The sequence below is a fragment of the Ictidomys tridecemlineatus genome, chromosome 3 (assembly GCF_052094955.1).
Source record: "Ictidomys tridecemlineatus isolate mIctTri1 chromosome 3, mIctTri1.hap1, whole genome shotgun sequence".
NCBI lineage: Eukaryota > Metazoa > Chordata > Mammalia > Rodentia > Sciuridae > Ictidomys > Ictidomys tridecemlineatus.
In genome coordinates, this window is record NC_135479.1 from 209,910,439 (window position 1) to 209,936,848 (window position 26,410).

Genomic DNA, 26,410 nt, shown 5'->3' on the forward strand with positions numbered 1-26,410 from the left:
CCCGCCCCGCCCCATCTCCATGTTGTCCACGCAGACCATAGACCAAAGGCAGAGCCGCGAGGAGGGGACCCGGGGTGCCTCAGACTGAAACCAGCAGGTGACAGTCGCTCTCCACTGGAGGAAACCACCGTGTTCTGTCTACCTCCGTTGTCCTCAGGGCGTGGGGACAAGGGGTTGGGTCAACTGAGGTCCGTGTCTTTGCCATCCAGGCTCGACTTCCGGGATTGTGGGGAAAGGAGGCAAGACCTGGGACAGTGGGGTCCTCCTCGTCTTCTGGCCAAGTCTCCCTCTTTGAATACTATTTCTGGGCTCACCATCTGTGTGAAAGGCTCTGCCTCCAGTTAGAACAATGGCCGGGCTGGAATAGACGTCTGTCTGAAGGAGATCTGAGATGTCTCTGAGCACCTGAGAAGTGCCCGACGGCATGAGTCACCCGGGAAACGCAAGCCCACACCCCGAGGGGGAACCTGCTTCCAACCAGGGAGGGGGACTCTAGGGCAGAAGGCGCCTTGGGGAGGACGTGGGGAAGTGGGAATCCTCACTTGATGCTGTTAGGACTGCAAAATGGCGCAGCTGCTGTGGGAAACAGGTTTGCAGCTCCTCAAAGGCCAAACACAGAGCTGCCACAGGAACCTAGTGATTCCACTCCAAGGTACCTGACCATGAGAGACGTTCGTCCACACAAAAATGACTGTTGATAGCAGTACTACACACCAGGCCCCAGAGTGGGCAAAACCAAATGCCCACTGGTTGGTGAGTGGATAAATCTGCTATGGCCTCCCCATACAGGGAACAGTAAGCTACGCAGAGGAGTGAACCTGGATGAACTCTGAAAACAGGACGCTCCATCAAAAGAAGACCATCACCAAAGGTCACGCATTGTGCGATTGCACTTGTATGACATATCAGAACAAGAAATGGACAGAGATGGAGGGTGAGTTAGTGACGGCCAGAAGAGGGGTCACGTGGAGTGGGGTCCTGCGGTGATCTGGAATTTGACAGCAGTGATGGGTGCACAGCTCTGTGAGTCCCCTCGGACCCACCGGACAGTACACTTTACAAGTAGGGATTTGATGGTAGATGAATTCTCTTTTAGTAAAAAATTATCTGAAAAAAAACTTCGCCTCGGGGGAGTGATTCTGGGGTTCCACGCTGCTCCTAATCTGCTTGAGTTTAAAAAAGTGACATTATTTTAGAAAAGATGATAGTGATTATGATAAAAGGAAAATATGCTGCTGATCTTTGCAGATACCCCTCCCACCATGGGCATTTGGTGCCCGAGTACCATTTCCTGAGTACCTGGGCAAGGGTCTCTTGTTACCCTTTGCACCCTGACCTTCGTGTGTGTGCCTCTGAGCCTGCCTCTCTTCTGGGGAACCCCGAGCACCTCAGGCACTGCTGTCTTTCCTCCCTCCCATCTTGGTTGAATTGCATCTCGCAAAAGTTAAGCTCAGTTCCGACTCCCAGCATCTACAACTGTGACTTTTTGGAAATAAGGTCTTTGTAGAAGCAATCAGTTTAAGATGAGGCTGTGCTAGCTTAAGTGGGTCCTAGTCCAGTGATTTTCATCCTTATAAGAAGATGCAAATTTGTGCGTCGGACAGATACAAAGGGAAGACAATGTGAAGGCACCCAGGGAGAGGGCCTTGTGGGGACAGAGGCAGAGGCTGCAGGGAGGAGCCTCCAACTCAAGTCAGATCAAGGCTGGCCTCCACCCCCAGAGACTGGAGGACCAGGAAGGATCTTCCTCTGGAGCCTCCTGGAAAGAGCACAGCCCTGCTGGTGCCTTGACTGGGAATTCCAGCCTCCAGAACGGGGAGCAGACAAATTTCTGTGTCTTAAGCTGCCCACTTTGGGTTAATCTGTGGCAGTGGTCCTAGGGAGCTAACATTATCCCTCCAACATAGGATTTGGCACACAGAGCCCGATCCTGTGTGCTGAACAAATGCATCTTCTGCTTCTATGTGATCTGTCATGGCTGAGATGGAAGGAAGTCCAAGCAAATGACTGAGGAAAAGTGGAAATGTCTATGGGGCAGGAATCCAGAGAGAGAAAGAAGACATCTACCCAAGGAGGTAGCCCAGAAGGGAGAGTTCACCTCTGATCTTCCAACTCCTAGTTAGAGGAAAGGGATAGAAAACAGAGATGACCCTCTGCAAGAGTCCCTGAGTCAGCATCGGGCCCTGGGTCCACTGTGATGTCCCCGTGGTCCTGTGAAAACTGCCTTCTTGCCCTTACCTCTGCAAATTAGGAAATTGTCACGAAAACCAAGATCAGCTTGAATGCCCAAGGCCACCTAGTGCGTGGCAAAGCTGGAATTCCTCTCCGAATTTCTGTGACTTCAAGGTCTCACTTCTCCTGATTTTGCAAGAGGGACTTATTGATCAGACGGTTTTCAATTCCGGACCCTTCAGGTGTGTTTGGCAAAGGATCAGAATCTACTCACCCTGAGAACTGAATTGTCAATGAAAAATTCAGTATTTCCGTTTTCTAGTTATCTACTATAGTGATTTTGATCTAAACACACAGATATAATTTTTTTCTGTGTGCCATGGAGTAAGATAAATTTTAATATTTGCAGTATAATTTTGCCCTTTCAAGAGGAATGAATTGCTAAGATGATTAATATAACCCATCAATGAGACAACACAACTTACTAAACCTTAAACTTTGGGGTTTTCTGTATTTTTGTTTTTTAGGCGATGTGCCTGACACACATTTCTAGAAAGGTGTGTAAAATATTTATAGATTACATTGTCTTCTTATTTTGGGAGTGGTGAGTAGAAATAGGATATTCACGATGTCCCATTTCTCTGTATAATTTCTTTTAAGATATTTCACAACTGTTCAGAAAGATCGGTTTTCAATTCTTTCCTCATTTTCTCAAGAAACCCAAAGAGGGTTGGCTTATTTTGAAGTTGCTGACCTAGCTGCACATTTGGGGACAACTTTGAACATCTAATGACCTACACTTACCCCAGACGTGGGGAACACTGGGTGCAGTTTATCAAATGTTCTATAATCTTTGGAAAAATTATATTCATTAGAGCCATTGTGGATGTGCTTGGGGATAATTGATTCCATTTTCTCATGGCCTTGAGAAATGTGCACAGAACTTTCTGATGCATTTAAGTCAAGCCATTCAAAACGACACAACTGTCTGGCCCGGAGGAGCCTTTTGATCCCAGCCACCAGGTATCTCCTGAAGGTCGCCACATTTAGGAGTATGCACATGGGATGGAGCCCATTTTGTTCTGCGGCATGGGTGGAAGACCTGGTTGCCTTCTGGTGCCTCCTTCCTGACAGATAGGTGCAGCAGTGTCAGTCATGCCAGGCCTGGCAGGACCTGGTGACCTCAGGATCTTTGAGAACTGCATGTACTTCTCAGCACCCAGGACCTCCGGGGTTACATGGGTCTGGGAACCACCCAAGAGGGAGCATGCCCTCCAATGACATGCAGGGGGAGTTGGCAAGGCCTTGCCATGGGGTCACTCAGTTATTAGTGGCCCACTTGTGACTCTCTTCTGGCAGAGTCTTTTCTCTGAAGGATTCATGGCATCCACACACACACTTGCTATGTGATAAGGTTGTCATGATTTGCATGACATCTTTCATGAATTGAATAAACGGCAGCCTGCCAGTGAGATGACCTTCAAACACATTGAACAGTCTCCTGAGACCCATGGCACTTGTCCCCTGGCTGGGCATGGGAACCATGTTAAGACGTTCATCATGACTTGGTACCTGGCTCAGATGGCTGATGACTCTGGTCACGGGCTATTGAATTAGCTTTGCCACATTATCCTGAAGATGAAGATAAAAGACCATAAAAGTCATGAGCAAGAAAAATAACAAAAGGTTGGACAGACATTTGAAAACCTGACTGGAAAACTTAGTGAGTACTGCCACCGCATCCCAGAAACGCACGAAAACACAGCAACTGTTCACCTGATGAGGTCATGCCTGACCTTACCTGCACTTTTAAAAGACAGCAGCTAATCCTTTCATGATACAATCCACTTTCCTTGAATTAAAAATAAAATTTAATAAAATTGTCCTGCTTTGAGCCCCACTAGAACAGAAAAATTAGTTTTCAAGGGCCAAGGTCATTTCATTCTCTGAATTATTGACTAATATAAACACCTAGAGAAAGAAACCACCTGAGCCCTGGGAAATAAGAGCCAGACCCACAAGTGCACAGGCTCTGCAAGACTCCAAGCCCCCGGGTCCTCCTGGGTTAGCTCTTCCACATGCACTTGATTTTTCTCTCTCTCTTTCTCTTTGTTTTTGGAAAGATACCTTTATTTTTTAAAAGAAAATCTGCTATAATTTATTCTGATTATTAAAATAAAGCAAGCTCATTTGGAAAATTCAAACAATACAAAAAAAATATACAAAAAGTAGGAAAAAAAATCCATAGATTTGGGTCTTGGGATATTCAGTCCAGCTCCGTCGCCTCTTTCTGTGGGGACTGTACTGGTGTCTCAGCCTCCCTTGTAGCTAGGTTGGCCATGAGGATGGAACAGATGCTGCTTCTGGGCCAGACTTATTAAAAGACTCTCTTATGACACTGCATTGTCTTTCTCTCTGCTGCTGCCATCAGACTAGAATGGAGGACCCACAAAGTGATCTTGGGATCTATATTCCAAAGACAGCGGAGAACAAGATGGCAGACAAATCCCCATAGCATCTTTAGCTCACCACAGGCCCCTCAAGGCCTTAAGGCATCAGGCTAATAAAAGCCACACCTGGTGCCTCCCTCTGCATCCCTACCATAGACTCAATCCACATCCCTACCTTTGGACTTTATGTGGCTGAGAAATAAGGTTCCATTGCTTTGGATCATTACAGGTCAGGGTTTCTTTCTTAATGCAGCATAGCTTACCCCATCTGACTGTTGTACTATCTTATACAGGAGATAACAGTGCAATATTTTAGTGAGTGTGTAACTCTGATATCTCTCTATGGGTAATGTCTATGAGCATGCACATGTGCGCACGTGCGCGCGCACACACACACACACACACACACACACACAACAAACGTATGTTCTAAGGGGGATTACACTGTACCTTTTATGCTCTGCTATGTCTAGTGCAGATCATGGTGTCATTAATACATATCATCCTTATAAAGGGCTTCATGGGGTTTCACTGAATGATCATACCACAATTAAATAAATTAATGTTCACTGATGGACATTTAGTCTGTTTTAAATAAATAATCTTGGATGAGCAATTTGAATATCTTTTAGGTACTGGACCAATTACAGCTTTAGGATAAAGAGCCAGAAGGAGAATTTCAAGAGCAGGCTTTGACCTGTGCTGCCACGCTGCTCCTTAGGAAGATTAGGATAATCCACTTGCCCACTAAGACCAAGGAAAAGTGCCTGCCTGGCTGCCTTTATCCACCTGGTTTGTTGACTGTTAGGATCTTGGCTCGCTCCCTAGGAATGGGGATTTCACAGCAGTGATTTTATTTGTGTTTTGTCTGTTACTTCTGATACTGAATTTCCTCTCACCTATGTGTTGCCCACTGCCCGTGTGCATTTTCCCTTTTGTGAATGATCTGTTGGTAGCTTTTGCCCTTCTCTCCTACTGGGCAGTGTGATACTGTGATTGATAACATGAAACATATCTGGTCTTTGCCTCGCCTGGTTCCTGGCATAGAGCTAACTTCCTAGGCAATCAGGGTGCGTCTTTTGTTCTCATACTGGTCTTGGACTCCAGTTCCTGCTACAGAGCTCCTAAGCCTCGGACTTTCCTGGGTGAGGGCAGTGCCTTTTGTTCTAAAGGAGTGGCTGCAGGTGGATTCCTGGATGGAGGCTGTTCTCCAGAGAAATCAAGTCATGATTAGAAGCTTAGAGCTTTGGGTATGACGCAGAATCCTTTGGGAACAGACACTGAGTTGATCATCCTTCAAGCCCATGTGATGCAACCTCTGAAAACCAAACAACAACAACAACAACAACAAATCCGAACCCCCTCCACTACAGGGCTTGAAGGTCCAAGAAGGGTAGCAAGGACACACCTGCAGGTGATGCAGACTTCAGGGGCTTCTGCCCTTGGGACCCTTTGGGGCTTGCCCCTATACTTCCTTCCTCTGGGTCCTGTTTGGTGTTCTTTATAATAAGCTGGAAAATGTCAGAAATGTGCTTTCTGAGTCCTGTGAGCCATTCTAGCACATCAAACCTTGGGGGGGGGGGTTGAGGGAACCCCCAATTTGTAATAATGGGTCTTCAGAACACAGGAGGCCCAGACTCATGCTGGCCTCTTAAGAGGGGAACAGTCTCATGGGAGCAGGGACCTAACTTAAGGGCGCTGACATTAGCCCCAAGCAGAGGTGTTGGAATCGAGTTGAGGACTCCTGGCTGGTGGGTCTGGAGCAAATGCACACATCTACTGTCAGAAGTGTCCCGTGCGAGTGCAGATGGTGTGTTTGAAAGGGATTTTGTCCTTGTCATACTCAATTGCAAGAACTTGTCCTGTGCTCTTCCTATTTCTGCTTTTTGCCAGTGGAATGGAAGCTGGAAGAACTTCCCACCACTGGAACTTAAGTGGTCTTTGGGGGCTCTGGGGAGCTTCCCCCCACCTTTGCTCTTGCCAGAGAGCTGCACATCTGCAGCAGTTCCCGGATTCACCTAGAGACACAGGTGTCTGCCAGGAGTGAGGACACGGGGAGGCTGGCCAGGGCACAGCCTCTCAGTGGAGAGAAGGTGCTGGTCTCCCACATTCGGAGCTGAGCTGCTGACCGAACCCGGCCATTCTGGGATCCTTCCTCCACTGTGAAGTTGGAAACTTCATAAAATAAACTTTATGCATTATAAATAAAATCGCTTAGGCCATGGCGGACTTGCTGATTAAGTCATACCATGGCCTGCTGCTCTAGCGCACGAGAGATCTTCCTGCTAAAATTAGTACATCGGCCCCGTCACCAGCTGCAGTGACGCTGAGGGTCACACCCTGGAGTTCTTTGTGAGCTGAGAGAGCTGAATGGGGTGAGGCATCATTTAGTCACCGAGAATCCGTGTTCCAGCCAATGGCCAGCTTGATAAAGAACAAGAGAGGCGCCTGAGTCGCCTGGCCCTGGAGCTGGGCGTTTACCTACAGGGTCACCCCACTCTGTCACGGAGACGTGGGAGTGAGGGGCTCAGGGGTACTGCAGGACTGTTCATAACGGCCGAGACGTGCGCTCCACCCGTGTCCCTCGATGGACGAGTGGGAGAAGAGAAGGTGGCGGAGACACATGGACTATTCCTCAACAACCCAAAAGAATGAAGTCGTGTCATCTGTGTCGAGGATGAGCTGCCAGGTTCAGTGACACGAGCCAGGCCAGAAGGACACACTGGGGGCTCTCGCTTCTGTGTGGAAACTAAAACAGTTGCCCTCGTAGAAACAGAGGGCAGAAGAGGCGTTTCCTGAGGCAGAGAGGTGGGTTCTTGGGTACAAAACACGTTAGATAGGAAGAGGGAGTCCTCGTGTTCTTTAGCACTGTAGGGCCATCATAGTTGAACTAGAATTCATGGTACATCTCCAAATAACTTGAAGGATCTTGAATGCTTCCAGAACAAGAAAAGGTAAATGCTAACTAACAAATGATTTGGTTATCACACGTGCTGTAGCCCATCAGTATGTACAATTATTAGGTGCCAAGCAAAACAGAAACAGAAACGGGCAGGACAGTTGGGAGGCGTTGGCTGTGTGCGGTGTACACATCCGAGCCACGGTCAGTCACCTGCCTGGGGCAGAGAGCAGGCCGAGGCTCCAAGGCCCAGTCCAGGACCCTGTCCTCAGGGGAAGCCCCGAGACTGGCGCTCTGGTGAGGTCCTGGAATGCCATCATCTGCGGCGGGCACTGTGGTTGGGTCCTGCCCTGCTGCAGGGCGGAGAAGCCCTTTGACTGTCCAGCGAGGGGTGCGCGGGCCCAGCCTCCGGGAGAGGGGCCCAGTTTCCTGTTCCCGTGTGGATTCACATCAGTTCACAGCGAGCACAACAGCTCACGCCGGGGTTTGGTGAACCCCTTGATGTGGCAGGGCAGGCAGGGACGGGGCCCGCTGGGAGCCGAGGCTGTCCCTGCAGCAGACTGGCAGGGCCTGCCTCGGGGAGCAAAGGCTCTGCCGCTGCCCTGGCCCCCAACTGTCCTCATGGTCACTGAAGAGAAGGTGGCAGCCATGAAGGAGCCAGGCCCAGTGTGGCGTGGGCTTTCCTCCCTGAAGTGCAGTCCTGAAAAGTCTCAGGAGCCCCGGGGGCTGGGGCTGAGGCCAACCTTCCCGGGACGCCTCCCTGGCCCCGGCTTTGTGCCAGGCCCAGTCGGCGATGGCCCAGGCCCCGGGGGCAGATAAGTCCCCGTGTTTCAGGAGCTCGGGCTCCGATTCCTGGCCTTCACCGGAGAGTCCTCAGCAGGGAACCGAGAGCAGTTATGGGGAGGGCCTGGGATGCTCCTGCCCCGCGTGCTGCCCCGGGAAAGGGCGCGTGTCCCAGTCTGCGTGGCTCTGATTCCACGGGAGTGTGTCCCACACCCAAGGACCAGCTGACTCTAACTTTTCATGGTTGTTTTCCCAATGCTCCGGAGTCCGTGAACTGCCTGAGCTTGCAAAATCCTCCTGATTGTTGGCCTAGACCTTCACAGGGCAGGGTCACTGTGGTTGGTGGCAGGGGCCCCTCTGTGGCTCTAGCAGAGGAACCTGCTTGCTGCACTGGTCTCTGACAGAGGAAGGGATGCGGAGGGCCTTGCTGGGCCTTGCTGTCCTGCTTCGGGGGGTGGACTGGTCCTGCAGGGGGCAGCGGCTCCTGGTCTCACTCACACAGCCTGGAGAAACTGGGATGCCGCTGGATCCCGGCACTGGCCACAGGTGTCCCCATGGGCGGGCCACTTTCTGGTGGCTTCTTTTGTCATCCTCTCAGATCCTCCATCTTAATTTGCTTCAGAGCCCCGCAGTGTGAAATTGCAATCCCCTCGCCTTCAAGCTACGTGGCTTCGGACACGTGATTTTCCTCTCTGTGCCTCCTGATGTGGAGATCTTTCAGCACCATCCACCCAGAGTCACCGTCGAGATCTCACTCATATTAACGAGTATAAAAGTCACGGAGGACAGTTTAGCGACACAGTGACGTGCTGAGGCACAAGGTTGCGTAGCCAGGTGACCCAGGTTTGGATCCTGACTCTGTTCCTTCCTAGCTATGTGATCCTGAACCAGTTTCTTAACCTCTCTGTGCCTAGGTTTGTCACCTGTAAAATGAGGGTAATAACTGTATTCACCCCAGAGCGCGGCTGCTAGGAATCAGTGAGAGAATAAAAGGGTTTAAAAGACCTGACGTGTACTAAGTGGCGTATAAATGTTAATTTGTTAATCTTGTTTCAAAATGAGGAGACAGAGAGATTAAGTAAGTTCTCTGAGGTCCTGGAGACGTCACAAGGCTAAAAAATGCTGGCGCTGAGACCATGGCAAGATCAGATTCCTGGATAAAGGGGATCTGGTGTGTTCCCACCTTTTTCCTAAGAACTTTCTCTGAAGTGAGAAGGAGCTTTTCCCCCGACACCCGAGCTGCCTTGGGCTGCAGGCAGCGCTTTCCACAGCCTGGTGCAGAGACAACCGCGCAGGGTGGGGTGTGTGGGGGCTGCTGTCAGGTCTCTCTGACGAGAGCTCTGGGCAGCGGGGCCTTCCGTCCCCGGCTCACTGGGAGGATCTGGGTGGTCTGCACGGCCCAGGCCAGCACTGCGCTCCCTCTGTTAGCCCAGCCTTGCCCAGCTGAGCCTTGGGTACCAAATGCAGAGGAAAATGGCATCCATTCCCTCTTCCTGCTCTTTCACCCCTACCCTGACTCCTCACACCCAGCACCCGTTCATGGACCGCACATTTCTTGCTATTTTTAGCCATCGGGTTCATCTGGAAAGCTGGGCGCACCCCGAGTGCCGGGCAGTTTCTTTCCTTCTGCAGGGAATAGCCGCAAAGCTGCCAAGCGTCTCCATGGAAACCAGCCCTCAATCCATCAGGCCCCACAGTGCCGGAGGCCTAATCCCAAAGGCGGGGCGGGGACCAAGGCGGCAATTTAACAGAACAGGCACCGTGACTTTTTAGGACACCATGCCCATTCCTGTCTCCTAATTAGCCACTGCATCTGAGTGATGAAAGCAGCCCGTGTTCACCCCCTGGGCCTGACTGCCACCAGCCGATTGGCTCTGCAGCCTGGGGCTCCCTCCCCCGCGGCCCCCACCTGCTCACTGTGGCTCCTACAGGAACCCACAGGCCGTTCAAGGGGGCATCTCCCCAGGGCACACCAGCTGTCCTGTGTGTTCTCATGTTGCTGGGTCACCACTGCATTTTCTAGCTCATGGAGAAAAGGGAAGTGATGTTTTCATGTTTTTTTTTTTAATTCTTCTTTCTCTGCCTTTTCTTTTTCTTTTTTTTTTTTTTCATTAGAAAAATGGATCTCTGGGCTGTAAACAACACACACCCGACGTGTCCTGTTTCTGGCAGGAGTGAACACAGTCGGTGGCCAGGGCTACGCGGGGGATCGGGACTGGGAAGGCTGGCTGGGAGCTTAGGGGCGGGAACAGATGGGGCGAGAGGTGTTGGTGAGCTGAAGAAGGGAGCCCCCGTTACTTTCCACAGGTTTGCGACCTCACCCCTCTGGGTCATGGCGAGTGTTGGGATGTGACAGTTCCCCTGTCATCTCACCTGCCTGTCCACACCCCTGAATCCCCTGGACATCTGCCTCGGCTGATGACTCTTTTGCTTTTTGTTTCTTTTGTGTTCTGGATCCTTCCGGCAGCAAATCGTGTTTGATTCCAGGTCTCAGCTGACTGTCTGGCCTAGAAGGCTCTGGAATCGCAGGCTCAGGTCATTCAGAAGCCGCCTGCCTCAGGCGTTCCCCCATCTTAGAGCTGAGCTCAGGAAAGCGCACCCAGGCGGGGGGATCCTGTTTGCCTCTGGGACTTGTTGGCCAGGCATTCCAAACCACCCTTTCCTGCTATTAGAAGAATTATGGGAAGAGAAAACAGCTCAGAGATTGAAGTTCCATCCCACAAGCCCGAAGGGAAATTATTTATCTCAGGAAAAAACAAAGCTTCCCCAGAGCCGCAGTCCCTGTTAGGAAATGTACTGCTTGTAAGACGCCGTCGTGGATCTGCTTTTCTGCCAACCTGTCAGTCCTGAGACTGGGCCTGCTACTTTGCGTTGCTCCTTCTGATGCAGGCATGCCCCAGAAGCGCACAGAGCTGGCTCCTTTATTTTTACGTTGGGTTGTCAAGAAAGCCAGGGCACTGAGAGGGGATTGATTAAATTCTAAGTAATTTTTCCAACAGAAAAAATAACGAGAGGAAAAACAGATCAAAAGACTCACCTACATTTTTACTTTTGCATGAATAAAAAAAAAAATTCTTCTTGGGGGCGGGAGAGCTGAAGGCAGCCTTAGGAGTCCCTCAGGGGCCTCATTATGAGTGAAATCCTCTGCACAGCGAGTTCCAGAGGAGCGTCCCTGCTTTGCTTCAGAGGTAAGATGTCAGAATTGAACGGGTTCAAAGGTGGCTACACTTGGACCTAGAGTGTTCCCCAAAGGCCTGTGTGTTAGAGGCTGGGTCCCTGCCTGTGGTGCCATTAGGAGCTGCTGTGGACCTTCAGGAGGTGGGGCCAGGTGGGAGGTCCCAGGTCACTGCGGGCAGGACCTTGAAGGAGGAAGGTTGAACCTTTGCTTTCTGGCCATCAGGATGATGGGCTATCTCCCCACAGCCACCAAAGTCATGGGTCTATCCGACTGTGGCCTAAGCCTCCAAACCTGTGAGTCAAGATAAGCTTTTCTTCTTTATAAGCTGGTTATCTCATGTGTTTTGTTATAGTAATGGAAAGCCAACTAACGCATTGTTTCTTGTTTGGTGAGGAAGTAATTGAAGTATGTTCCCATCCTAATGGGGTGTACTGCAATTCAGTCCTGACCTGAATCTCCTGGAGTTACCTCAGTCCTCTGCCACTTGCCTCACTCCAGATGCCAGCTGTAGATCAGGTATCTCGAGGTCCCCTGTACTCTGATCACACTTCTGGGCTACACCTCCTGGGATTCTCACGTGCTCCCTCAGGTTGGACGATTTACTCTACTGACTTAGAGAATTCAAGAAAGTGCCCCACAGTTGGCCCTCCACATCCCTGGTTTCTACCAAGCAAGGACCGGAAGTCGATCTTTTGGTCTTGTTATTATTCTCTAAAAGACACAGCGTTACAACTGCTCACACAGCTCACCTTGAGGAGGTATCATAGGTCGTCTAGAGAGGATCTGGAGGACCAACTGCCCGTCCACAGAGAGGGGAGGCTCAACGTGTGAGATTTCTTTTAATTATGAAGGATCCTCAGAGGTGAGATCTGGGGAGCACCCGGAGCTGCCATGCCCCGTCCCCACGGGGTCAGGGTGTGTTTCCCTTGTGAGATGTCAACGTCTTCACCAACCGGGAAGCTCCATGGAGCTCTGCACCCGCGGCCTGGATTGAGGGTCCACAACCAGGCAAGATGAATCGGATCATGGCCCCATGACGGCACTCGTCTCCCGTCTCCCTGCCCTCGCGGGCACTCCTGCCCGGGGACCACTCTGCCATGAAGCTGAGGACCCAAAGGGCTGTCCCATTAGCCTAAGAAAGATACTGCGACACCTCAGGGACCCAGGGATTTTGAAAGCTCAGTGCCTGAAAAGGTTTTGGAAGCTCAGTGCCAGGACCTGGGGACAGACTCCAGACACAGTCTGTTCTTCCTGATATCACAGTCCATGAGTAACCGACTAGTCCCTGCCAGCGTCTGCTCTCCCCCCCTCAACCTCAGGCGCGCACTGCCTGGGGAACAGCTTGGCTAAAGCTTCACTTTCCCTGTAGCACTTTTCCTTTGTTAAATGTCTGATGTGTCATCTGGTCATTTGTGTTGATTTCTGCCCCAGTACACCAGAGGGCCGTGACACACGGGTTTCGCCCATCTTCCGCCTGAGGACCCTCCACGACAACAGGGCGTCTCATGTGACAGCGGCACGAGGGCCCAGGGAGTTAGGATATGACGTCCTTTCATTTTGAGGACTTTGTAGTTATGGGAAAGGCTTCACTCAAACCAGACTCCAAATGGGCACTGTAACTTAAGGGGGCCACAAGTCGGAGGACACACGGAATTTCCCACAGTGCTTTTGCTCTGTCAACGGGTCTCGCAGCCCAAAGGCTCCCCGGCCACATGGGCATTTAGAACACTCATGATATGGCGCAGCCACCCCCTCTCCCCAGCCCCCGAACATATGCATCACTTCTAAAATTTTATTTTAATATAAAATTTAAATATTTTTAAATTAAATACTTATCAGGTACCAACTTGACAGACAATTATGGCTACTCCTTGTATTCCTTTTCTCCCTTTCTATTTTTTTCATTGTGTAATAAATCCTACTCCATAGATGAAGTCCATGTCCTTTATTTTATCCAGCAAAATTTCAGACCCAGAGCAAGTACATAATAAATGTGGAATGACGGCACTTTCCTGTAGAGGCAGCGAATGCGAATCAGATCCTCTAGTGGCGATAGCGTTTTGGAGCAAGCCAGAGACGGGACAGCAGACCCAAGTCAATGCCAGGATTTAGAGGAGGAGGATCAACACTCAGGAACTGCCGCAGCTGGGTGTTGGGTTACGTATTTCAGAGTCTCAAGAGAGGCGCGTGGGACTAAACGGCCACTTGAGCCCTCTCCTCCCAGATGCCAGGCGCGCAGAGGCTGTCCTCGGACAGACAGCTGCCAGCGTAACCCACATGCACGTGCCGGGATCGGGTACGGTCGAGGGGCCAGGCACTGATTTACAGACACCATTTCTAATACAGAGCACGTCATGGCGTGACAGGCGCCCCTGGTGATGGGGAGGGGGGACACAGCTGGGGCTGGCCCCTGGGGCTGGCTGCCTGTCCCCAGCGGGAGACAGCTGCCAGGATAGCGTTTCCAGATCTGCTCCAGGGCTCCTATAGCCTGGGAACTCTCCTTTCTGAAAACCCACTCAACCTCCTGCTCCCTAAGCCTCTGCGTGACTGAGGGCTGTGGTTTGAAGTGGAAGATGATCTGTCAAAAGAGCCGTGAGCTGCTTTCCTCCTCAGCAGGAAGAGGTGTATTTTCTCATGAGAAAACATCTGGCCTCACGTGAGATGCTGGAGTCTGAGGCTTTGCTGAAGCTGGCTCACAAAGATCAGAGTGAGGGATTCTCCCAGAAGGTGGATGTCTACCAGTTCTGCTCTCTCTTAGGAGGATGAAAGACCCACTACTAGTCACTCATGAGGGGGTGCTCCGCCTCGGAGTCGTGGAGTCAAGCCATTTGTCACGAACATTAAGACCATGTTGTAAGAGATGGCATACATCATTTTAGTGGTATTGGTATTAAAAACAGGCTCTTGAGAATGATTTTAGGAAGATGTTGAAACAGGACTCTGTAGTACCTGTTCCCTCACTGAAACATCAATTGGAACAATGATTCGTGCATGAAAATACCTTCCCAAGAGCTGAGGATACTGGTTGGGCTATAGCACCCAGCTGTGGCACAGAGAGAAAAGGTGGTGGCTATGGGAGGACAAGGGTAGCCCTGCTTATGTCACACTAAATTAACTTTAAGTCACGAAATCTCACATTAGACAATTCTGCTAATGATGAAGGGGTTAGTTCATCAACATGGTGTATGTGTGTGTGTGTGTGTGTGTGTGTGTGTGTGTTTATGATGAAAAAAAAAATAGGAAATTTAAGCAGATGAATAACAAGTAAGGAAAGTGAATGAACAGTCAAAACCTTCTCAATAAAGACAAGGCCAGGACCTAGCATCCTCCCTGGTGAATTATACCAAACCTTTTGGAAAAGTTAATGTCACTCCTTCTTAAATCTTTGAAAAAAATTGAAAAGGAAGAAATAAGATGATGACACAATCTCATATGTATAAACCACTGAAGATGTCACCAAAAAAATGTCAGCACTAATAAACAAATTCAAAATTGTCACATAAAAGTCCTTAATGTATGTATGTAACAAACTATCTGAGAAAGGAGTCAAGAAAGCAGTCAAATTTACAGTAGTATAAAAATCACTTAAGATTAAATTTAACCAAGCAGTTAAAAGATCTGCACATTTTAAAGCAGAAGTCAAGGAAAAAAGTTGAAGAAAATGAAAAGCTATCCTGTGTTCATGGATCGGAAACACTGATGTTGTCTGTGTTATCCAAAGTGACCCATGTATACAATGTCACACCTTTCAAAATTCTGATGATATTGTTCACAGAAATAGAAAAAATAATTCTAAAATTTGCCTCCAACCACACAAGACATGGATTAGCCAAAGCAATTTTGATCAGAAAGAACAAAGCTCATGGTATCATAGTACTGGATTTTAAAACATGCTACGAAGCTATAGTAATAAAAAGCATGGTATTGGCATAAAAAAACCAGATATAGAATAATGGACAGAACAGAGAGCCCTACAAGTCAATCCACACTTACACAGTCACTCAATCTTCTACAAAGGTGCCAAGGACAGAGTGGAACAGGGGGTGTCTTCAGAAATGATGTTGGGAAGACCGACGTCTACACGAGGAGAAGTGAAGTTGGGTCCCTACCTCACACCATGCACAGAAATCAACTTAAGATAAAAGCTTAAACGTAAGACTGAAGTCATCAGATCAGTAGAAGAAACAGGAGAAAAGCTCCGTGACTTAGGCCTGGGCAATGCTCTTCTGGATATGGCCCCAAAAGCCCAGGCAACACAAACGGACACAGGGGATCACACCAAATGACAAAGCTTGTCCACAGCAGAGGCAACAACCAACATGCGGAAACAGCCTGCATCGTGGAAGGAAGAATTTCTGTACCATACATCTGCTAAGGAGTTAGTAAGCAAAGTATGTAAAGAGTCCAACCCACTGAATTACAAGAAAACAACCCAAGTAGCAAGAAAAATCAGTCAGTTTAGAATAAGCGAAGGATCTGAGTAGACATTTCTCAAAAGGAGACATGTGAATGACCAGCCCATATATGAAAAAATGTTCCGCATCTCTAGACATCATGGAAATGCGAATTAAAACCACAAAGAGATATCACCTCACACCTGTTAGAATGGCTGCTATTTAGAAAGAATGAAAAGGGATCCCTTGCACACTATTGATGGAGAAAAGGTGACCTTTACATACTGCCAACGAGGAAAGGGCACTCTGGCGCCCTACCAACGGGGATGTGATCAGCGCCACCATTATGGAGAACAGCAGAGCTTCCTCAGAAAAATCAAACCTCGGTCTACTGCCTGATCCAGCAATCCTGTCTCTGTGTCCACCGCTGAAGGATCTGAAGTCAGTATGTCATTGACACCTGTGTGCCCACGTTCCACGTTCATTGCAGCACTATCACAGTGGCCAAGATGTGGATCAAGGAAGTGTCTACCCACCGAGGAACAGATGAATAAATTATCTCTGTATAGGAAACCTCCCCATCTATTCGCCAAACACACCCCGTGCTCTTCTGCCTCCATTTGTTTCCATTACACACACACACACACACCCCTCCATACAACTGAATGTCATTCAGCTTTAAATAAAAGGGAAATCCATGCAGCACAGTTGAGCTGTGTGGATGTTATGCTCAGTGACGTCACCCAGGTACAGAAAGAGAAATGCTGCATGTTTGTCTTTGGTAGGGTTTCTGTAAGAGCTTGACCTCATGCAAGCAAGTGGTGGTCACCAGGGTGGGTGGGCTAAGGAGGTGAGAGGGCACAAAGCTTCAGCTTTGTGAACAACTTCTGGAGATTTATTGTGTCACATGGTGACTGTGGATAACAGTTACTGCATGCTTGAAAATTGCTAACGGGGTAGATTTTAAAAATTCTTACTACAAAAAATGGTAAGTCTGTGAGATGATGAATATGTTAATTAGCTTGACTGAATCATTTCACAATGTGTGCATTGTTGAGAAGCCATATTCTATACCATAACTCCCTACAATTTGATTTGTCAATTATACCTTAATTACTGCATATTCTTGTTCTGGTCGACTCTGAGGGCCCGTAGGCATCATGACGATTCAAAATTGCAATTTGGTGACTCCTCTGGATCTCCTTCAAACCAAATCTTCAGATTTCTTTTTTCTTTGATAAGCATGCTTTATCTTTCTTAATTCTGCAAGCTGGACATGTGAGTCTAGGAGCAAGTGCCCTTGATACCTTTGTTCCAGAGGATAGTATAACACCAGGAGGAAGGAAGCGTCTCCGAATTGGGTGGAAAAGATGTCTGGTGTTTAGCAGATCTCCGCAGACAGAGTCTTCAGCTGTATGAACTATGGGACGCAGTGCTGCCCACCAACAGAGTGTGCAGGTGACAGATGCCACTTGTAAAATCCCAGCGGTACTGGAAATCAGTCGACGATCATTTTTTACATCTGTTACCAACTTACGAAACTAGGGAGCCAAGCCACAATCCCCCGTCTTCCAGAGTGAACTCTGGTATAGGTGATGCCATTTGGTAATATGAAGGTTCTCACAAGGGACTTGTCAGCCAAGTGTGGCATAGGGAAAAGGGTCAAGGGCCTGATGTGGGATAGTTGCTTGCTAATTTTATAGGCATTATATGTGAGCTTTCCACATATGAATGTATATTCAATACGTATGTATTAGCTTTCAATGTACCTGTTAGCTATATATATATATATATAATCAGTGCAATTATTTATAAATATATATATTAGCATGTGTCTATGTATTCATTAGCTTTATGTATTTTATTAAGACCCTGCTGGGTAGTTGTGTGCTCAGTCCCGAAGACTCAGAGAAGGGGGATTGAGTGGCTACCTGTGGCTTTGCAGCTGAGAGGGGCTGAGCCAGTCAGACCAGCTCCCTGTGTCTCTTAAGACCCCAGGACTTTGCCCTCTGCTGTGGGGGAGGTTGTGCTAATTGTGTAGAAACCCTTACGATCACAATTCTGGACAGCAGAGCAACTCACTGAGTTAATATTTAAGCATCACGATACCTGCTCCAGCTGGGAGTGGTGGCCCACACCTGTAATCTCAGTGGCTCGGGAGTTCTAAGGCAGGAGGATCCTGAGTTCAAGGCCAGCCTCAGCATCTTTAGGGAGTCCCTAAGCAATTCAGTGAGACCCTGTCTCTGAATAAAAAAATAAAAAAGGCTGGGGATGTGGCTCAGTGGTTATGTGCCTCTGGGTTCATTCCCTGGTAACAAAAAAACAAAAACAAAACAAAACAAAAGAGAATAATAAAAAAAAAAAAAAAAAACCCGAACTACCTGCCCCAACAAATTTGAGCCTGAAATTTAATATCTTGTGAGAAAGACGAAAGCAAAGCCAAGCAGAAGAGCGAGCCCAGAACCCAGGCATCAAGCCTTCACTACTCTGCTCCACATCCAGCTCTCTCCTCCAGCGCAGGCCACTGAGCAGGGTGGCTTTGTCCCCCAGGTGTCCTTGGCCTTCATTTGCCTTTAATCTGCCACAGCACAAGAAGGGACCGATGCTCCCCTCCTCAGGTGGACTCGGCAGGCCCAGGTCACATACCTGTCACCAGGGCAAGAGCGCGGTGCAGCCCCACTCAGGGAATAAGCAGGTCATGAACTACTGGTGACCATTCCCCGAAGAGATCTGTCCCCTGTCACTGGGAATGGGATCAGGGGCAAAGAGGGCAGCACCAGGTAAGAGCCAGCTGCTCCGGCAGGTGTTCAGGGTCTGAGCCGGGCCCAGGCTCCTCCCGGCTCCTCCCTCCCCTTCTGCTGGCTCTGGGGCGACTGAGCGTGGAAAGCCCAGGGTTCCCTGCCTGTCCCTCTGACCACCTGCTCCTCCACTGTTATCTCAGCCAGTTCGGGCTCCACACCTCTGCCCCGGAGCTCTCTGCCCGCCTGGGCCATCTCCCTCTGGCCCTGTGGCCTCTACAGGGCCCCACCTCTGTGCATCTCTTCCGTAGACATTTGTTTGAGGGTCTTCTCTGCTCTTTGGGGGTGCAGAGGGAAGCTTGGCACCCACATTCCAGGCCCACAGCCTGACCTGAGCTGTGCCTCCCGGGCAGACTCCTCTCCCTCTCTGCTTCCGTCTGGCTTTGAAACCTGTTCTTGTCAGGCTGATGTGAGGAGGGGGAGGAGTGGGCCGTGGGAGGAGGGAGGGGAAGGATCCTGAGCCCTGGCAGGTGGTGGGAGGGCGGAGCAGGCTCTCTGAGCCAGGTGGCAGCCTGTGGGAGGAGGGAGGGGAAGGCCGGGTGCAGTGGGTGGGAGGAAGCCAGGCAGAGCATTAGAAATGTGTTTGTTTACTTTTTTCCTTTGGGCGGGAGCAAAAGTGAGTGTGGGTGGGCATGTCTCGATCCCTTTGGGCTGGGCCCCAGCTTTGGAGAGGTGGCTCTGCCCTGGGTACGGAGGGGAGCCAGGGCTCCGGAGCATCACCTAGGCACCCTCGCTGGCTGGCAGAGGGGCCTGTGGAGTTGGAAGCTCAGCTACTGCTGGGGATGTGGAGCAGGAAGGAGGGGCCAGAGTCAGAGAAGCTGAGAGTTCTGGAGCTGGTGGCCCCAGTGCATGGTGGTGGCAGCTGGGCTTGGGCTGTAGTTGCCAAGCTGGGCTGGTGGCACAGGGACTTGTGCCAGAAGAGCTGCTTTGCCTGTGATTGCCTTCTGTAAAGGGAGTGGAAACTAACAAGGACCCGGGTCCCTGTGATCCTGAACCAGAGGGGAAGACCCTGAGCAAAATGCCACGGAGGCTTTGCCCATGACCTTGGTGGCCCTGAGGGTGGAGCTGATGGGAACAGGTGAAGAAGGCCCAAGAGGATGTGGCTGCCCCAGAGCTGCACTTTATACCGGGGACTAATGGCTCAGAAAGGCAGAACGAGAGAGAGAGCAATTATTATTGAGGAAGTCATTGGGCAGGTCCTAAAAACTGCTGTTTTGGAAAGAATGACACGGGTTTCCAGCTTCCGGGAGAAAATGACAACTCTGTCTCAGAACCAGCCTCCCCCGCCCGCCCACGCTCCTGCTCTCCACGACTGTGGGATTTCCAGCTCCTCCTCTTGAACATCAGCACACTGGAAATTTCCCTCATCTTTCTGAGTCTCAGTTGTGTCATCAATAAAATAGAAATACTAATGGCTTGGCCATCTCTGAAGTCAGGTGGCCGAGCAGATGGACTTTCTTGGTGGCTGCCAGGAGCGGTTTGGGTTGACCGTTCCTGAATTAAGCATTGGACGTGGGAGGCTGAGGCCTGACTGCTAATGGAGACCTCAGGCCCAGAGGGTCTGACAGTCACCAATGAACCCCGCCGCTGCTGCGGAAGAATAAGCAACTGGGGGTGCGTGGCCTCCCTTCTCCTGGCTTCATCTACAGCAGTGGTTCTCAGGCTTTCTATCCAGGGGGGCTTTGTGCTCCCATGCAAATGGAGCAATGTCTCAAGACTTGGTTGGTTGTCACACCTGGAGGGAGGGTGCCTCTGGCACCTGGTGGGTGGAGGTCAAGGGTGGTGTTAACCTACCACACCTGGATACCCTGTGAGACACGGAACTTCCCAAATGACAATGGTGCCCAAGTTGGGAAGCCCCAGACCTGATTTTCCTAGTGTTAGACAAAGCAGGGGGTTTCTCATCACCTAAACATTCACCAGAAGGTGATCTCCACAGTCACAGGAGGACGGGGAACTCAGGGTGTGAGGCCACCCACACAGGGATGCAGCTCCAGGGTGAACCTGTTGTTGTAGTTTGTGTTCTATCAAAGGACACGCTTCTGCCTGAAGGTGTTTCTGAAGTGACACACTGTGTGATGGCTGTGTCCCTGTGAACAGGGAGCATGATGGGTGCTTTGGGGCCTCTCAGAGCTGGCCCCTTTTAGCATCCACTCTGCGCCTCCCTGTCCTGTGGGGAGGCTGGGAACAGATGCACAGAAGGGGACCGAATTCTTTGGGGACCACAGGAATCCATGTGGAGAGGGTGAGCAGATGGGGACGGTGAGGGGATCTCTGTCAGCTCCCAGAGGCAGCGGAGAATGGATGAGCCAGCCTCTGAGCTGGGCCTCCCCGACCTAGGAGCACAGAAGTGCACAGCAGACCCGCGGGGAGAGGGCTGAGCTGCTCCGTCAGTACCTGTGCTGGCCAGTCACAAGCTGCGTGCACATCCAGCCCTGCAGCTCACCTGCATCGGCTCACCTGCAGGAAAGGCTCACATTCAGGGGTTGCACCCCAGCCACAGAGGAAGATAGTGGGAGACTAATCAAAAGGGAACCATGGAGAGCTACTGGGGAGTCATTATGACCTGCCCACTGTCAAAGCAGAAGGCAAAGGGGAGGGGTTTTGGAGAGAAGAGGAGAGAGAAGCACCCTTCAACAGGGAAAGGTGGAAGGTACACCATTAGGGTTGCAGAGGGCCCTTTAAGGGGCACTTCACTGCTGATAGAGATGGACTAGTGCCGTCCCACCTGGCTGTCAGGTGGGCAGGGAGAAGGGCCTTTAAGAAAGCACCACCTGGTGGGTTGGTGTATCATGCCTGTGCGTGTTGGGCCACAGAGGCGTCTTGTTCCTGCAGCACCCTTAGCCTCTGCTGCTGGCACACTACCCCTGTCCCACTGGTCTGTAGAGTAGGTCCTTTCCGTAAAGGCATGATGACAGAGTGCCCAAAATGACTCTCAACAACCAAAGCCTGTACCTGCACTTGTACCGATCCTGAGTCAATACGTCTTTGAATTTGCATTGACTCCTCAAATGACTCCTTGCACTCCCAGCCCCCAGAAACTCCAGCCAGGCCTCCCCTCTAAGCACAAGACATGGCGACTCCATCTCCAAGTCCTGGCATTTCCTCTGCCAGCTCCTGCTGGCCACCACCTCTTCAGTTCAGTTCAGGTGCAGCCCCCAGCCTCAGCCTGATGAGCCCCACCAGCTGCTTCCCTCCGCTTTGTCCAAACTCAACCTGCCCTGGGATGTTAGTGGAGCAGTTCTGAAAGGCGCATCTGTGCACAACCCATCACCCACGGAGAAGCCTAGGCAGCACTCAGCCCTTCTACCACCTGACCCTTCCGGGCCACCAGAGCCAGCAATGCTCTGCTCTTCCCCTGATTGGCCACATTCTTCCACCTCTGTCCTCCCCCATGCCGGGTCCTGGCACTACATTCCCGTTGGTTTGCCACTGGAACTCTGCTCATTCTGGGTGCAACCCTTGGATCCAGGGTGCAGGAGCCCATTTCCCGGGTCCTAGTTGTGAGCCCCGCCTCCTTTGCCCCAAGAGGCTGCGTGTGGTGCATGCAGAAAGCCCCTTCTTGTTCTTGCATGCCCTGACACAAGGCCAGAGTTATAATAGCTGCTCTAAAAAAGAGGGGATGAATGATTAAACGCCACTTTGCCCTGAAGAGCTAATTTAATGTGTGGTGATTATAATTGGCTCCCTCTCCTCATTTCATTTGACTTGAGAAGATTTCACATTTGTGCTAAATTTGAGCTGTTTCTTTAATCACAGAAGGAATTCCCTCTACTTCAAAGCAGACAGCCAAGACCTCTGAACACTGCTCAGGGCAGTGAAAGGAACCGTGGGCTACTCGCCTCTCCCTGCTTGGGCGAAGACACAGCCCCTGGACCTCTGGGAACAACACGGCTGCTTGGCTGCTTGTTTGACAAAAAAACCGAGTCAACTCTTACCGGGGCGGCTGTGCTGCGGTGGTGACGTCCAGATGGGGACGGCCAGGGCAGAACGTGAGGAGGACCACAAGGGACACTCTGGCTAGGAAAAGAGGAACATGGGGTACACATGTGTGGGAGGGGCTGGCAAAGTGGAGCAGAAAGTGGCAGGAAGACGTCTGTCCTCCAGCATCAGAGCAGACTGCAAGCAGGTCAGGGCTTCTAATCTGCAGATGCAGTGACATGCTGCAGGTGGGTGGCTGAATCCCAAGGTGAGGCAGACAAATCCTCTGGGACAGTGGGCGCCCCAGGAGTGGCCCTGCAGCCCACAGGTTGTGGCTGCTGAGTTCTGTCCCGTTCCGTCCTTGGAACTCCATCTCCATGCCACAGATTGCCATAGGATTTCAACACACCCTCTCACTGGAACCTTGTGATGAGACCTCTTGAGCCCTCTCTGACATGTCTCCTGCAGCTCTAGGTGGGGGTGGAGGTCACACCAGCTGGCAATGACCATGAAGCAAGTTACCTATGAACTTTACGTAAGGACAGTCTGCAAAAGCACTGAATGTGGTTCCCAGCCCCCGGGTTACTGCAGGCCCCTGGACACCTCCATCTGTCAAAGTCTGGCTTTGATTTGCCAGCCCAGGAGAAAGCCTACCCACCCAGCACCACCTCGGATGACGGCACAGGCTGGGTCACTGCAAGTCTATTTATAGACAGGGCCAGAACCTCTACTGATCAGCTTGGGTTTGATCTCAGTAGGTGGGCAGCGGGGTGGTAGAGCGCGAGCTCTGAGCGCTTCCTCCAACGAGGGTATTCCTGCTGCCCCTGAGCAGGGCTTCTGGTGGGCTAAGTGTGCAAATATCCATTTCAAGGGTGCAAACTGATGAAAACTTAAAAAGGCAGTATGAAAACTGCTACAGGCTTTGGGAGACTGCAAGGCCACAGTGAGCTGACCCAATTGCAGGCCTGGGGGATCCTCTCCGCCAGCACCCTGCCGCCTCCTCTCCCTTCTTGCCTGTGTGCCTTGTCCTTGCTCCTTGGGATCACGTCTCTCTTCTCCTCAACAGGCCATCTCTGGATCTGTTTTCATGTACATCTATTTTTTTCTATTGATTTTTCTTCCTTGTGTTTTTGCCATTTTATTCTTCCTTCATATCTATTTTCTTTCTGTGTTTTTTTCTTTATCATACCCCTTTCTCCTTTCAATAAAGGAGATATAAAGTATTTTAAAGCATTATCTTAAAATATTAATATTAAATAAAGTTGCCTTAACAATAAGTGTTGGCAAGGACGTGGGGAAAGGGTCCACTCATACGTTGCTGGTGGGACTGCAAATTGGTGCAAACCACTCTGGAAAGCAGCACGGAGACTCCTCAAAAAGACTAGGAATGGAACCAGTACTTGACCCAGCTCTCCTATTCCTCTGTCTATATACCCAAAGGACTTAAAGTCAGCATACTACAATGACATGGCCACATCAATGTTTATAGCAGCTCAATTCACAATAGCTAAGCTGTAGAGCCAACCTAGGTGCCCTTCAGCAGATGAATAGATAAAGAAAATGTGGTATATATACACAATGGAATATTATGCAATGATAAAGAAGAATGGCTTTTTGACATTTGCAGGTAAATGGATGGATCTAGAGACTATCATGCTAAGTGAAGTAAGCCAATACCCCAAAACCAAAGGTCAAAGGTTCTCTCTGATATGTGGGTGCTAACCCATAACAAGGGGAGGGAGAGGGGAAGAATAGAAGTTTCTGTGGATTAGACAAAGGGGAATGAAGGGAAGGGAGGGGGGATAAGAATAGGAAAGAGAGTGGAATGAATATGACATAGCTCTCCTATGCAGGTGAATGAATACACCCCAGTGAGTCTCTATCTTGGGTACATCCACAAGACTGGGATTCTAATTAGAATATTTTGATGTACAAATATATCAAAACAGATTCTACCATCATGTAAAACCAAAAACGACAAATAAAATTTTAGAAAGGGAAAAAAAAAGTAAAGTTGCCTTTAATTGGACATTTAAACATCTGTTAACATTTTTCTCTCTCTTGGTTGCCCTTTAGAAAATATGAGTGCAGTTGACTTTCGAGGTGGTTGATTAATGGCACATGGTGGAATGAACTGTTCCTCATTCCTGCTCTAGAAGAAGAAGGCATGGTATCTGCTTAGCCGTTGAAAGCATTTGGTTGGGGACGGTGGCAGGAGAAGAATCACTACCAGTTCTGGTTAAATAGAGAGATGTCCTAGTAACCAGATGGGTTTTGCTTGGCAGTTTATCAAGCAAAGTGTTGACTGGCTCTGGAAGCCCATTCGGAGCACCGTGTGCCGGGTGTTCGCGATTCTGTTTATGTCCTTCTCCTCTGATGGCTATGGCTTTGATGTTCCCATCAGCTTTATGGAGGGGTAATTGTGGGTCATTCTTTGCTCAGTGTACTGATGGAATCTCCTTAAAAATTATGTATTTATTTCCTTATAGATTTCCTGCTCAGAATAAATGTGCAATTGTACATTTCATTATTCATGAACTTGATGTTCACGCCGTGTTTGTAAGGGTTGACCACATAATGAGCATTTCATAGCAGCTAGGAGAGTCACAAAAGGTTCTGTCTCTGAGAATCAGCGAACCCACAATGCTGGGTACAACCCCAAGGTGTGCAATCAGACCTTGAATTTCTTATACACTGAATATATCTATATGATCTTTTTATTAAAGACGGAGCAACTTAGAAGAATGTCTGGTCCCTTTCATCCACCAGAAGGTCTGAAATTTAATGTTGACTGAGTTTTCCTAAGACAATGGATTCCTGGACCAAAGTCATAAGGATTCTCATCCAAGCAAACCTGAAACCTCAATCCGGCTAAGCAACATTCAAGTGAGGAACTCTTACTAAAATGCATCTGGAATCCAAAATACCATAGAGGAAGAAAAATAAAAACACCTTTGTCAGATATATTGACCACTTCAGCGCCCACCCGTTTTACAATCCAGCGGTGTGAGTAACTACACTAGGATATCAACTTCTAACGGAAGCCTGTGAACACTTTCAGTCCAGGGACACGTGGTCAGCACTCTCTGACTTCACCCAGATATCCAAGACCACGTTCACCGACAACGCATCTAGGTTCTGAGCCGTGAGCCTGCGCGCTGAGAACCCATGAGCCTGCGCGCTGGTCATTTGGATGAGAGTTTAGAACTGAGGCTGCTCATGTCTGGGGACAGGGACGTGTTGGTGCCGTCTTAAGCCTCTGCTCCATATTTTGACAACACAGGCTGTTCTGGTCGAGCTGGGCCTGACAACCTCCCCATTTCATGCCAGGTCTGCGAGGACGCTCCATGACTTCCAGATACCTTCACTTACCAACAACCAGTTTGGGGTTCTTCAAATTAAGTGGCAAATCCCTTCAACAATTCTCAATGTGCAAGACGAAGGTGGAGGTGGACAGACAGTAGGGCAGAGAGTGGGGCTAAAGAGAGGGACAGAGATTCCCAGGGGTCTGCTCCTTACCTAGTCCCTCTGAGTCATCGTCTGCATGGTGACATGAGCCTGCCATCAGGACTGGCACGGACTTAGGCAGGGGTTTGGGGCCAGGAATTAGAGAAGTGTCAACAATTTTTAACATTATCTTGCCTGGGGGAGGGACAGATATAGGGGTAAAGATTCTCGGCTGTGCTACAGAGGAACACTTGTGTTTAACAGTCTTATGGTTTGAGGAATAATAGAAGGAAGAAGGTGCCCCGTTAAGTGGGGGCAAGATTAATGGTTAAATTTTCAGGCCAAATTTAATAAGGTGCTAATAGGCC

At 49.7% G+C, this 26,410-nt stretch overlaps 1 protein-coding gene across 2 annotated transcripts in view; it reads right to left on the bottom strand.

Moving 5' to 3' along the window:
- The window catches only part of Kcnj6 (potassium inwardly rectifying channel subfamily J member 6), a 261,499-nt gene that overhangs the window by 171,704 nt on the left and 63,385 nt on the right, over positions 1-26,410 (bottom strand). The window lies entirely within an intron of this gene.